Source organism: Carassius auratus, chromosome 46 (genome assembly GCF_003368295.1).
Source record: "Carassius auratus strain Wakin chromosome 46, ASM336829v1, whole genome shotgun sequence".
Lineage (NCBI taxonomy): Eukaryota > Metazoa > Chordata > Actinopteri > Cypriniformes > Cyprinidae > Carassius > Carassius auratus.
Genome location: NC_039288.1, coordinates 6,258,943 through 6,272,367, shown reverse-complemented (window position 1 = coordinate 6,272,367; position 13,425 = coordinate 6,258,943). Strand labels below are relative to the sequence as shown.

Sequence of the window (13,425 nt, the reverse complement as noted above, 5' to 3'; positions counted from 1 at the left end):
TTTATTTATTTATTTATTTATTATTATTTTAATTTAGTATTTTTTAATTTTATGTATATCAACACCACGTCACCAGCGGTAGTTGGTCCCATCCGTCACCATCACAGCCCTAAGTAATGCATTGATAAATCATTTTAAATACATTTTATTTTTAGTAATCTAAATTTAGAATTTTTTTTATGTAAACATTTTTTTAGTTAAGTAATAATTTAATTAATAATAAGAAGAATGTATTTGAGTAATTGATTCCTTTTATTTTAAGTGGGACTTCTAGTCCTGTAACAATGTTTGCACTGTATGGAAGTGCTTGAAAATTAAACCTGCATGCAGAATCATGACCACTTATTTTTTCGGGTGAAGTGTACAGATGTCCCAGGGTTAGCTGACAGACTGTCTTTTGGCTCATTGGGCCTCTGTTGCATTGTCGCTACATCTTGCATTCACTGATCACACCCATGTGTTTTTATTTCTTGCCAACTTCAACATTTGGTTTTCTGTGATGTACTGAACGTTATTGTTGTGAACTCTGTTAACATTATGTGGCTGGCTGACATAGACAAGGTCTGGCGAAGTTGCAAGAAAGACTTGTGATAGTCTTGAATGAAATGAGAATAGATGGCCATAATTTATGTCATCGGCAAACTTTTTCTTAGGGTGGGTTTGTTTGCTCCAGCGTAATGCTAAGGAAGGGTGCTGCATCTCAGTGCGCTCATAAGCCACCACCTGGGTTTGGGAAAGGACCTGGAGTCGTGCCCCGGTCTGCCGTGGAGAAGGCCAAGCTGGGTCCAGAGCTGTCGGGGCTCCAGCTCCTCCTGCTCTGTCAGATTTTTCTGCTGATCCAGCCAGACAGCTGTGAGCTGCATTCCAACCCGGATTTGAGGGGTGCAAACCATTACGTTTCCACTGATATCCAAGATGGGTATTTTGCACCAGGAATGATTGGACCAGCTCTCTGTGCAGTGACCCAAGACATAATGTTTACTAATTCCGTCTGTTCACATTCCTGCGGGCTGCTATGAACGTAAAACCGTTATTACCACACGCTGCCGAGTGAGATATACTGCATGAAATTGAAGTTTGGTGGCTTTTAGTCCAGGTCTGTTCACTCTGAAGTGTCTATATGCTGGTTTACTACAATAGAAGTTGGCAAAATAAAACCATTTTTACACATTTTGGCAATATAAAGCATTTTACAAATTTTTAAAGAGCATAGTATTTTCCTTTTTTTTTATTTTATTTATGTATTTATTTATGTATTTATTTATTCATTTTATGGGATCTTTAAAGTGTTATTATTATAAAAAAAAAAAATTGGTCTTGTTTTTCTGGCTTTTTTCAGGCTTTTTTTTTTTTTTTTGTCTATTGCTTTGTTTTTTTGTTTCGTTTTGTTTTAATCTAGATTTAGTTTAATTTATACCACTTTGCCTATTACGTCACAGTTTCTCGCACCAAACAATGTATTTTAGCTTTGTCACAATTTTCCTCTCTGTTTTTGACCTTTAGAGGTAAACAGGGTACTTTTGCTTTGTGAATCCCTCTTTTATGACTAGCTAACCTCTGCTTGCTAAACTTGATATGGCTGCATATCCAAAACTTTTTTTTTTTTAAAGACACAACCCTTTTAAACGCAGTATTGAATAGTATAGAAACTCAATGCCTCGAGTTCCTGTCAACTGTCCCGTGGTCACAGAATAATGAAGCGTAATGGAAATCTCACTGCACTGTTGATGGAATATTGAAGTCGTAGCCCAGGGACAAGGTTTGTGACATTTTGTCAGTTTATAATTGATTTCCTGTCTAATGCAGAAAAGCATAAATGCCTTTTTCTAAAGGCAATACTTCACTGTTGTCATTGTACAGAAAGAGCTGTAGATAACAAAACCACCTCAAAAGTTTTGAGCAGCTGTTTAGTGAATACTTTTTCTGTTACGTCTTGGCGTTTGTGCACATGGGGGAGCAGGGGAAATAGCTATCTTGCGGTATGTGGTTCTGTAGTGATATCCTGGCTTCAGGGATATGAACTGTGATAAAAAGAAAAGCAACCTCTGTTTTGGCAAGAGGCACCGGAAAAGAGATGACAGGCCGAAGGCATGAATTTGATAAATTTGCTTTAAAAGTGCATCCATTTTACAAGGGTTTTGTCTCCCTAAGATAGTTTAGACAGAACAGAGTTTATGACTACAAATCATATTTGGAAAATGGGGAGATGTTTGGCATTGTGACACACAATTTGCGAGGAATATGCTGCTGGGTCAGTGACAAACGAGTGTTGAAGATAAAGAATATTTAGTATAAAAATGAATGTGCAAAGTTTTCGTAATGTAATCTCTGCATTCACGTCAGCCTTTTTATACCATTTTCAGCAAAAGTGTCTATGAATGATTCTGAAAATGTCGTGGTTAAACCTTAAAGTGATAATATTTATGAATTAAAATACTTAATTAAAATTTAGAATTAAATGTAAACCTTTTTTTACACAGTGTTTTACCTTGAATATATGAGAATGTACACTACATCGTAATCATTTTTTAAAAACATGAAAACTAAATGAAATCATAAATATGATGTCTTTGGGGAGCTGCAATGCATTATTTATACCAATTTTGCTTTATAAAAAGTTAAAAATAGCTGATTATATTAAGAGACTTATTGACCTTGACACAGTCATGAGGTTCTGCAGGGGTCGGTCTCTCTCTCTCTCTTTATCTCTTCTCTCTCTCTCTCTCGTACACCCTCAAAACAAAATCAAGACTTTATAACAGAGCATAATTTTTTAACCAAAAAAAAAAAAAGAAAAGAAAAAATAATCTCTCTCTGGCAATAGTAAGTGATTATGCCACACTACCTACGGTTTCCTTTTCAACAAAGTCTTGTACATGTAATCAGGCTTTTTTTTTTTTTTTTGCAAGATATTATATTCTGTATCATTACCTCTTTGCTGAGGTAACAAAAAATGTCAGAAAGCTCTCTTCAGACGATGCATCTTTATGTAAACTCTTCTAATTCTCTACTAGGATTTGGCATGTTTGTTTTCAGTGACTTTGCTCGCAGCAATCCTTATAAAATTTCTTGTTCGGTCTGTGAGGGCTTAGGAACTCGTGAGCTCCCTTAATAACCCATGGATTTGCATTTGTCCAGAATGCGAGCTTGCTGCGTTTGTGTGAGCCGGTGAGGAACGGCCTCAGCTGTTCAGACAGGCACCAGTGAAGTGTGAAGTTGTTATTTTTGGCTTCATTCCTTCTGCTCACCTACACTGCTTTTTAATGCTCTTTTAGAGTGGCTCTTGCCAGCCAGATATATAAGGGGTCTTGGCCCCGAACAGCTGCAATAACCATTCTTTCTGTCTGTGCTCTCGCCTGTCACTCCTCAGGATCGATGACGGCACCCGGTGCTGATTTTGTGCACCTCTGATTGCACAAAATCTCTTTATTAGAGAGTGGTCATTAGAGCAGAGAACAACAGAGTCTGCTCGAGCCCCATTGTGTCAGCGTTTGCGGCCGTGTTCTGGATATCTTACGTCTTGCTTGGACAAATCAACGTTATGTTGACCCTTTTGGAACCTAGCTGGAAAAGCATGTTGGTTCTCTTGCCTCTTTGCCAGGATGACAGACTGCAAGATATGAATTTTTTTGAAGGAAGCGGTTGGCAGGACTCCAGCGCGGCCACAGTGTCATTGCCAATCCCTTGGTGGCTCCAATCCAACTGCTCAGATTCAGCACTTTTCCCCTCCCACTGTTGTAATGTGGCCTTGTTAAGACAATGTATCTTTTTGAGATAAAGCGCATGTCTCAGCACTGATATTGATGTGAAGTTTACTCCATTTGTGAGAGCTCCTTGTTCTCATTTTCTCGCATCAGGGGCTACAATGCGTACTTTAGCTCATGCATGAAAGCTCGATTTAAAGAGCTTTCGCAGGACGCGAGTTCCCTGACTGCTCCAGTAAGAACCGAATACATTGACCTGTGGTAGCCGGAGCCGTGGAGCATCAAAACAGGGCAAATTCTCCCTGAATTATTCATATATTATATCTCGAAGCACACCGACTTGCTTTTTGGGGGCAGTAACTGGATTTAGATACTCTAAATGATCTCTTAATGCACTCTGCAGCTTCAGCCAGCCAGTGAACAGCAGTGACTCACCCATGTTTAGTTTGTTGGTTCATCTTCTTATGGAGATGCATTTATGAATGTAAAGAGTGTGTGAGAGGAAATATTGAGTCAAAATCAGGGTTAAAATTTAAATTGCAATATTGATTAAAAAATATATATTTTTAAGGGGGTCGCACACCAGACGAGAAGCGCAGCGCTGCGTCGCGTCTTTAAAATTCGAACACATTATTCTCTATGAGTGTACACACACCGGTGGCGCCATTCAGCGTCTGTCCGCGGCGCCCAGCTACGACTCAGAACGCTGTTCAAATTTCTGCCGCGCCACAGAGCGCCATCTGCATAGTTTTACATAAAAAAAAACAGATAAACTGAATATAACTGTTATAAACTGAAACTAAAATACAGTACATTTGTTTCATTGAAATAAAACATTACAAAGTGTTTGGTTACGTTTCACTCAGGCTGGCTAACTAACATTAGCGAAACAATATTGTAACAGTTGCCTAGACAACAGATACAACAAAACAATAACAGACTTATTATAACACAGATTCTTTTCATAAATTAACGTTCAAAACTCAGCTTTTATCAATTAAAATCATATATTTAAAATAATAATAATAGATGAAGTTAAAACTCACCCATCTTGCTGCGAAATTGAGCTCGCGCATGTAGAATGTGTGCGTCCGGTGTGCGATACCGCGAGTTGTCCTACATATGGCGCGACGTGGCGCTTCTCGTCCGGTGTGCGACCGCCTTTAGGGTCCTTATTGTCTTAGTATGCAGCCTAAATATGCAAAATAGAATTTGAAACCCCCTATAATGCCCCTATTTAATACACTTTAAATCCATCCAGCCGCTTTAAGAGAATGAATGCTAGCAAGGCCGAGATTTCTGCAGAAGACCTGGGTGGTAATCTGTCTGTAACCCACCAGCATGTCTCTTATAATTCTCCCCTGCTTGCTCCTGTTATTGCTTTATTAATCAATGCGCTCTGATTTGTTTCGCAGGAATGCCTGCAGCGTCTCGAAAGACTCACCTGCAGATCCCGAGCTCAGGCGAGCAGAGCCACTTTTGATGAGATTGTGGGAGGACCACGCAGTCGACCAGAGGTAAGACAGGAGCAGGTCAGGGTTTATTACTTTACCAGCTGGAACGTTGTTGTGTGGCTTTGCTATCTCTTGTAATGTGTTTGCACCAGCTCCATGTCTGTCAAAGGATAGAACACGGAGTAAACAAAATTTACAAAGTCCTCAAGTGGTTACATGGTTTCTACTGTCAGTCATTTTCTCATGCCTAATTTGCAACTTAAAGGGGCAGTGTGTAATTATTTTAGTTTATACAAAAGAGAAAAGATTATTCACTATACGTATATATGTTGTTTTAAATCTGAATGACTTTTGGTAAACACAGAAGATATTTGTAAGACTGTTTCAGCTTTTTTCTTTTCTCCATAAAATTAAACTAAAATAGGGGTGAAATGGATCGCAGTTGATACATGATTCGTAAAGACCAGGCCTTACGGGTCAGCATGCATGTGATTTACATATTAGTTGAAAGTTAAATCATCATAGAGTGAAAGTTTATAATTTGCATGCATTTCTAAATTTGCCAATTTAAACATTGAAGTTATTTTTTTACCGGCCAGCACAAACTGGAAAATAAGCTTTGGTGAACTGCTTCAAACTAATAAAACAAACTCCAAACGAACTTCAGTTTAGCCAGATTTTGTTTGAAATGACGGCACACCAGTCCTTTCTTTGACTTCGCTGGAAATGTATCAGGATCTTTACTTTGCAGGTTTAAGTTTCTGGCCATGCTCTATTGTTCTATTAATAAAAAATGTGTTTTGTTAGTAGGTCTTTAAGGGGAAGTTTATAGAGGCATGTTTCAAAGTCCATCTTTGTAATCGAGTTTCAACAGGATTTGATGTAGGGTTGCACGATTAATCGAAATTAAATCTCAAAGGTGATGAATCGCTATTAGGCAAAAGCTGTGATTGTCATGCGTATCTTTCAGTGAAGCATTGTTCTGTGATCAGTAGATGCTGCTCACACGGAAACTACCAGATACACCCAGCAGAAGAAATCAAGGAAATCCCCATAGTGGTTGCCGATGAACAAGATTTTACTGCTTTCAATGATTCAACCTGAGTAATAAAAAAACACTTTTTTAGCAGGTCAGGCTAATCTTAGCTGGGTTTTAGCCATCTTTTTTTTTTTTTTTTTTACTGAATCAACTGGTTTTAGCTGGATTAGCATAGAAAAATGCCAACAAAATGCTGGTAACTTCTGTAATCTGTAGTCAATCTCCATCACGTGCTTTGGAACAGCATTTACTACACAGCCATAGTTCATTTCAGTGGACTATGGCTCTGTGTAGTAAATGTGCTCCATCTGAAAGCACATGATGGAGATTGATTATTGATTACAGAACCAGCTTTACTGACAAGATACGCATGACAATCACATTCGATTAATAGTGCAGCCCTAGTTTTGAAGAATGAAGCATTTCCCTTCTGCATTCAAAGAGAGACAGAAAGGCACATGAGTCACATTGATGGCAGGTTCCAGTATTTCTGATCAGCCAAAGATTTGGAGAAGAGCCCGACTGTATCCCTCACACGGCTCACATTCCTGCCTGTGGGAATGCATGAAAGAATTGAAATTCTGCCAGTCTGTTTTTTTTTTTTTTTTGGCTGCTAGCTGTGTTTGGTCATTTAGGTTAGAATGCCTCAAATTGTCACTGCTAAACAGTTTCAGATATTTATCATGGTGTAACATACCTGCACATACATGACTCAAACAGCTACTTAGGGCCGGATGTTGATGTGATGCTCATGGTCATCATTGATCTTTACATCAGCTCCTCTTTTGTTTTTTACCCTATGGAAGTGAAGGTGGAAGATGAATCATAAACTTTCATAAATAATTGAGAGCCACCGGCAGAAGTGAATTATTAATAGGTGAAAAAGGAATTGCTCTCCGTGTGTAGAGATGTACCGAGAGTAACATGAGCTTGTCTAAGTTTTATGAAGCACAGATGTGTTATTTCCTCTCATTAATAAAAAAAAGTGTGATTTTAGTGTTTTTTCAAGAGTTTTCCTGAACACATACCCGCCTTTCATTAGTCGATCAACAATTAAGCCCCGCCCTCAAGGAAAATGCCATTGGTTCTTCCAATGTTAAGTGTGTACAAATGGGTTTGTCTCTGCACAATTTTCTGATTAACGGTCTTAAAGTTTTAAATTTACAATCATAAAACCTGCAGAGACCCTGAAAAACAACTTACTGTGCTGTGTGGTTTGGTTGAGGAACTTTGCCCTTGTTTTAAATCATTTTGTGTCCCATTCATTTCATAACAATTTTTAAATAGTAGTATGACCATTATAGACAATTTGACATGAATTATAGGGTCATATATGTCAACGTATAATAAAAAAAAAATATATATAATAACACAAAAAAACATTATTCACAGGACCTGTTACCACAATTAGATTTCTAGTTCCCAGCATGCTTTGCGAAGTACTGGATAAGGAGAGTAAATGTGCTCTTTGTGCTCATTATGTGTTTTGTTTTAGTGAAGGGAAAGACATCTTAGGGTTTAATATAACATTTAAAATAGTTTCTGTTATGTTGATGTTTTTGTGGTTACCATCGTGCTGAAGAGAAGACCTCTTGAAGGTTAATACAACACTGATCCTATTAGCAATGACTGCGCTAATGGCAGGGACAAGGAACATCTTACTTGTTCATTAAACATGCATGCTAGATAAGTTACATTTAGCGTGTGCCATGATAGCCGTGGATTTTTAACTGAAAAAAGATATGTATTAGTTACATGCCCACAAATCCATTAGTTTGAGCAATGTAACTTAAAAATGTGTTTGTTGCAAATTATTAAGTTCTTCTAACTCGGTGTAGTTCATTTTTTTGTGGGTCTAACACATTATTTTCATTATCAGATTGAAGCTGGTAATATTATGGAACTGATGTACTTCCTCCATAATTTGCATGAATTAATGTGTTTACTATCCTTACCTGTGCTCTCAGTTATGATTTGACATCACACCCGTCTTATCCAACATAAGAGAAAACATTTATACAAATTATGTTTTGATGTTCACAAACATGCTTCAGGATCTAGGCTGCATTTCCCAAAAGTCTTCATAAGCCTAACAAGTGGTCTCTGTGATCTACTAAGGCCTACAACACGTTTGGGAACTGCAGCCTTGGTCTATGCCAGATACCAAGTAGTGGCTTTACTGACTCAATGTGAAATGACTCTGGAATGGCTTGGCAAGGTCTGGAGATTTTCTTCCTTTGTGGAACCTAATTTTACCTAATAAACTTAATCGTGAATCAATTCAGGTCTTTTCTGACTTGTGACTAAACACTTGATACTTAGCTGGAGCTCGACTTGCATGACGTGAAACACTGACTTCATTTGTGTCTGCTTTGTGTACACTATTACACACCTGTAATATAACAATGGGGGGGGGGGACATTTGCATTTTTAGCAGACGTTTTTATACAAAGCGACTTTCAAAATGAGGAATACAACAAGTGATTTATCATGAGGTTGTAGCATAAGAAGTGCTGTGATACAGAGTGTCATAATTGTTCGTAGAGTACAGGCTAGAATAGAGCTGAACGTAAGAATTATAGAAGTGGATAGAGTTTATAGAATTAGTGCGTTGTATAGAAAGTGAATAGAAATATATACACAAGCTACCATACAAAAATTTGGGGTGAGAATAAAAAAAAAACAACGAATTATCACTTTTGTGTTTCAAGAACACATTGAATTCTAAATTGAAATACATTTTTGTTATTACAAAAGATGTATGTTTCAAATAAATGACGTTTATTTGAACTTTTAGCATTGATAATAAGAAATGTTATTTGAGCACCAAATCAGCATACTAGAATGATTTCTGAAGGATCATGTGACATTGAAGACTGGAGTAATGATGATGATAAAATCATCTTTGCAGTCAATGGAATAAATTACATTTGAAAATATAATCATATAGAAATAGTTATTTTAAGATGTAATAATATTTCACAGTATTACTGTTTTACTGTATTTAGATCAAATAAATGCAGTCTTTGTGAGCTGAAGAGAAATCCTTTGAAAACAGACATCAACAAGATACAGTCAAGTGCTCATGTAAAGGATGACTCTTTAGATGTTTCTTGGTAATTGTTAAGGTAGGATTGGGTGGGTTTTATATAGAAGAGGAAGAAGAAAAACAATTGGATTAATCATAATTATATACCCATAGTGTCTGTGCAAACAAACAGTGGGCATAGTGCAAAGAACCTGCACTAACAGATGGAATCCACCCTGCACCAGCTGTGGTTTCAACAACAATTTTAGTAGATAAGCATATAAACAACCACAAAGTGTCCTTTTAAAACCCATTCTTTTGCACTCATGTAAATGCGGTTAATTATTCACCCAAGATCATTTGCACTAGACAATGGCAGTGCCAAGAGCACTAGACTTGTGCAGCCCTTGTCCTTTGTGTGAGTGTTTTTAAATGTAAATGCAAACCTTCAACTGTTGCGGCAGGCGCCTGGATCATGTCTATGAATACTAATGAAACCGCTTTTTGAGCAAATTCACCGTGATGCTTAAACATGGTTTACTCCCTTGGTCATCCTGTTTTTGCTCTCTGTTTTGTGCCCCATTTTCAGAATGATTCTTTGTGGATGTAACACTGACTGGGCTCGGTATATGGCCTGTTCTGATTTGTCAAAGGAAATGAAGGTGAGATTTCAAACAGCTGACAGCTGCATATTGGCCAGGGCTTCTGATGACTGTACCCGACACACTCCAGTCGTCCTGCCCTGCCAAATCATCACAATTCCACACTTGAAAGAGATTTTTCTGACAAAGCAGCATCCACACATGGTTCAGGTGGTCATGGGTCCGGTGCTTAGTTGAGCTGCGGAGTGCAGGAACCGGTGGGATCTCTCACACCGGCAGCTCAGCATCTGGCATTAACATTCAGTATGAGCCATACAGAAAAGCGAGATGACCTACGATGCTTTTTGTTGTCCTTTATCTGTGCCTGGAATTAATCTAACGCAAACTTGTTTCTTAAAAAGACTGTATCTACAGAAATATATATTAAACCAGTGCCTGTTTATGTTTTCTAAAGTGCAGATTCAAAGAAGATTATGGATTTGAGTAAATGTTTATGTGCATTTAATACTGGGTTCATGAGTATAAGCAATAGCCATAACTCAATTGGTAATGGTGGTAATATCCTGTTATTGGGGTGTTTTTCTGCAGCAGAGACTGGAGCACTTGTCAGGATAGAAGGAAAAATGAATGGGGCAAAATGTCCTGTGTCCTGCCAACCTTTGTTTTTATGTGTGTATGTGTGTACGCATGCCCATCCTCGCTCAGTCCTGGTCCCTACATGCCCCTCTGTTTGTCTTGCACCGCTGCCTTTTAACTGCTGATTGATCGAATCTGCCTGGAGACGAACACCCTTCTTTCATTTCCCAGCACCTTGGGAGACAAGAAGCAGGTTGCTTGCCAGCTCCACACAGCCTCCTTTGACCCACAGGGTCGGCGCGGATGAAGCACAGCAACAGGAGTGGTACTCTGACCCACTTCAGCAGACACAGAGGTGCTTTAACTTTAGCTCATGTCCTTTTTGGGCGCCTTAAATGGAACAAGCACCTGGTATCGATCAGTCTCTCTCATGGGCTCCACATGCTTGCACTTTGTTTTTCTCGGTGCAGCCGTAATGCTACTAACATTCTCAGACATACACACTCATTCACAACTAAACATCCACTGGTTTTCCTGGCAGCCCCTCATGTTCCTTTCGTGGTCCCAGAACAATAAGCCGTCTCAACAATCGGAGTACGCGCTCTTCACGATTCAGGGCTATCATCAACAGGCCACATGTGCTAGCATGCTTCAAGTGCTCAAATGTTCTACAAGTTATGTGGAGACCAGAAAAGGAGCAGTCGACTGGGATGTTGGGTGGAAATGTATTCCCCCCTGTAACGTTCAGCAGAGATGCTACCACTGCTCTCTCGCTCTTTTCCTCCCCAGGTGCTGTTCAACTCAATTATCTGATTCGCTGAGTAGTTTGTTCCGCTCTCATAATGTGCAGTACTATTAGGAATTCTCTGCAAGCTGTGGGGGGAATGAGGCCTACAGGCTCTGTCTCCGGAAGCCATCTTTCAACCCAGAGAGCTCGGTGCTGATGCAAAACAAAAAGAATCCCTGCTTTTACCACTTAATCCTGTCTATTTTCTTCCATCGATTCACTCAACACTTAATTTCTTTCTGAGTATTATTGTTATGAGAGATAAACTTCAGGATATTGCACTAACCTTTTGAATTAGGTTCAGGTTTTGTGCTTCCTTGTGCTTTATCCAGAACACCTCAACTTAAAGTTACTGGTGGTTGTCCAAAGATGAACCTCTTTGTTTTTGGATAACTCTTATTATTGGATCACAGATGTTATGCTCTTCTGCTTCCTTTTTTTTCTCTACCTTTTAATTAAAATTACATTTAAAATGCAGTTCATTAGTTATTATAACATTAAATTAACTTTTTATTTGTAATTTTGTGAATTAATAATTTTAATGTTTTAATCATAAATTAAAAAAATGTCAGTGTATACACCTTTCCTGACATCATAATGAAGAAAAAAAGCTTAATTAAAAGAAATTTTATTTATTATAATCTTATTCATTTCAGTTCATAACTATATTGTTGTTGTTATAAGAGTTTCATAAAATATACTTGGAAAAAATTTAGGGCCGGGACTTGAACGCGTTAATTGAGATTAATTAATTACACAAAAAATAACGCGTTAAAAAAGATGAATTAATTACAGAAAAAAATTACAGAACGTTTCTCACTGGATGAGTTTCGGCGGACCGATTATACTGGAGCACCAACTAGCATTCGCATATCACCGCAGCACATCGAGCCTCAAGTATCACCTCAACGCAAAACATATAGCAGCTAGCGTGGACTTTACACTTTATGTTGAACTATGTATTATTTTGTTGGTGCAACTGGCAGTTTATGTTGAACTCTTTATTGTTTTGGCCAAGGCTATTGAGAGTTGGACTTAGTATGTTATGGCCTCTGAAGCAACAGAGAGATGTTTTCTAATAGTCAGGGTTTCCAATGTTCTGAATGTAGTTGACAGTATTGTGTTCTACTTAAAAAACACTTTACAGAAGGTTCCAGCACCTATAAGCTTCCTAAATTTCTGAAATGTACTATTTCTAAATTGTTTCTAAATATGCTATTGCTACACTTAATGGCAAAAATTGCACTTGTCTGCTAGACTTGGTTGAACAAAAATAAACTATATTTTGTTGCTTAAGCTTATGTATTCAGTCATTATTCAGTGGTATACTATAAATCCATGTGAAAAAAAAATTACTTCTCACTGTTCTCAGGTCAAATATTTATATGCGATTAAAATGCGATTAATTTTGATTAATTAATTACAAAGCCTCTAATTAATTAATTTTTTTTAATCGAGTCCCGACCCTAAAAAAATTATATCGTAGAGACTTAGACCTGGTTTAGAATAAACCAGTATTAGGCCATACTTCAATTATGACATTTATGTAATTTTTATAAATATGCCATAGCAAAAAAAAAAGAGTGTAAGTTTACATTAGTTGAAACAGCTCAGACTTAAAATTTGGTGTGGGACTAGGCTTAAGCCATGTCTGTGAAACCGGGGGTTGATTTATTAAATTGCAAATTTAACCTTTTATGAAGAGGGCAAGTTATTTCAGTATTTAAAAAATGTCATTCATTGTGTTAAAACACAATAAAATGTATGAATTATTATTATTATTTTTTTTTTTTTTTATAATATTTGTTTTCATTAAAGTTGTAAAATATTATGTGGCCTCACTCTATAATAATATTTATGAATTTATTTGACATAAAAAAAAAACGTTTGATTTAAATCTATTTAAAAATACTGTATATATTATTATTATTATTTAAATAATGACTGATAATGCATATGTATAGATTATCAAAGTGTAAATGTTTTTCATTTTTACCTGATCACACCATTGAAACCTGGTATGTTTTTTTTTTTTGTTTTTTTTGCAGTAAACCATATTATTTGGAACCAACATCAATGCAATGGGTACATTTCTAAAAACGTAACATATTTCTAAACTATATTTTTCCACAAATATCAAAACAAATTCCTTTTCTTTGCTGTGGACATCTTTATAAGTCATTGACCCAATTACTCTTGCTTTCGCTCCAGAATGTGGTCATATTCTCCATCGCT

General features: G+C 37.3%; 1 protein-coding gene across 4 annotated transcripts in view; it reads left to right on the top strand.

Moving 5' to 3' along the window:
- The window catches only part of LOC113063991 (bifunctional heparan sulfate N-deacetylase/N-sulfotransferase 1-like), a 100,400-nt gene that overhangs the window by 20,390 nt on the left and 66,585 nt on the right, over positions 1 to 13,425 (top strand). For 2 of the 4 annotated variants that reach the window (XM_026234467.1, XM_026234470.1), the window contains exon 2: positions 5,120 to 5,221. The gene's annotated coding sequence lies outside the window, so the exon portion shown is untranslated. Of the gene's footprint in view, positions 1 to 5,119; positions 5,237 to 13,425 lie in introns of all 4 variants that reach the window. The other 2 variants (XM_026234465.1, XM_026234469.1) reach the window with 1 other exon arrangement.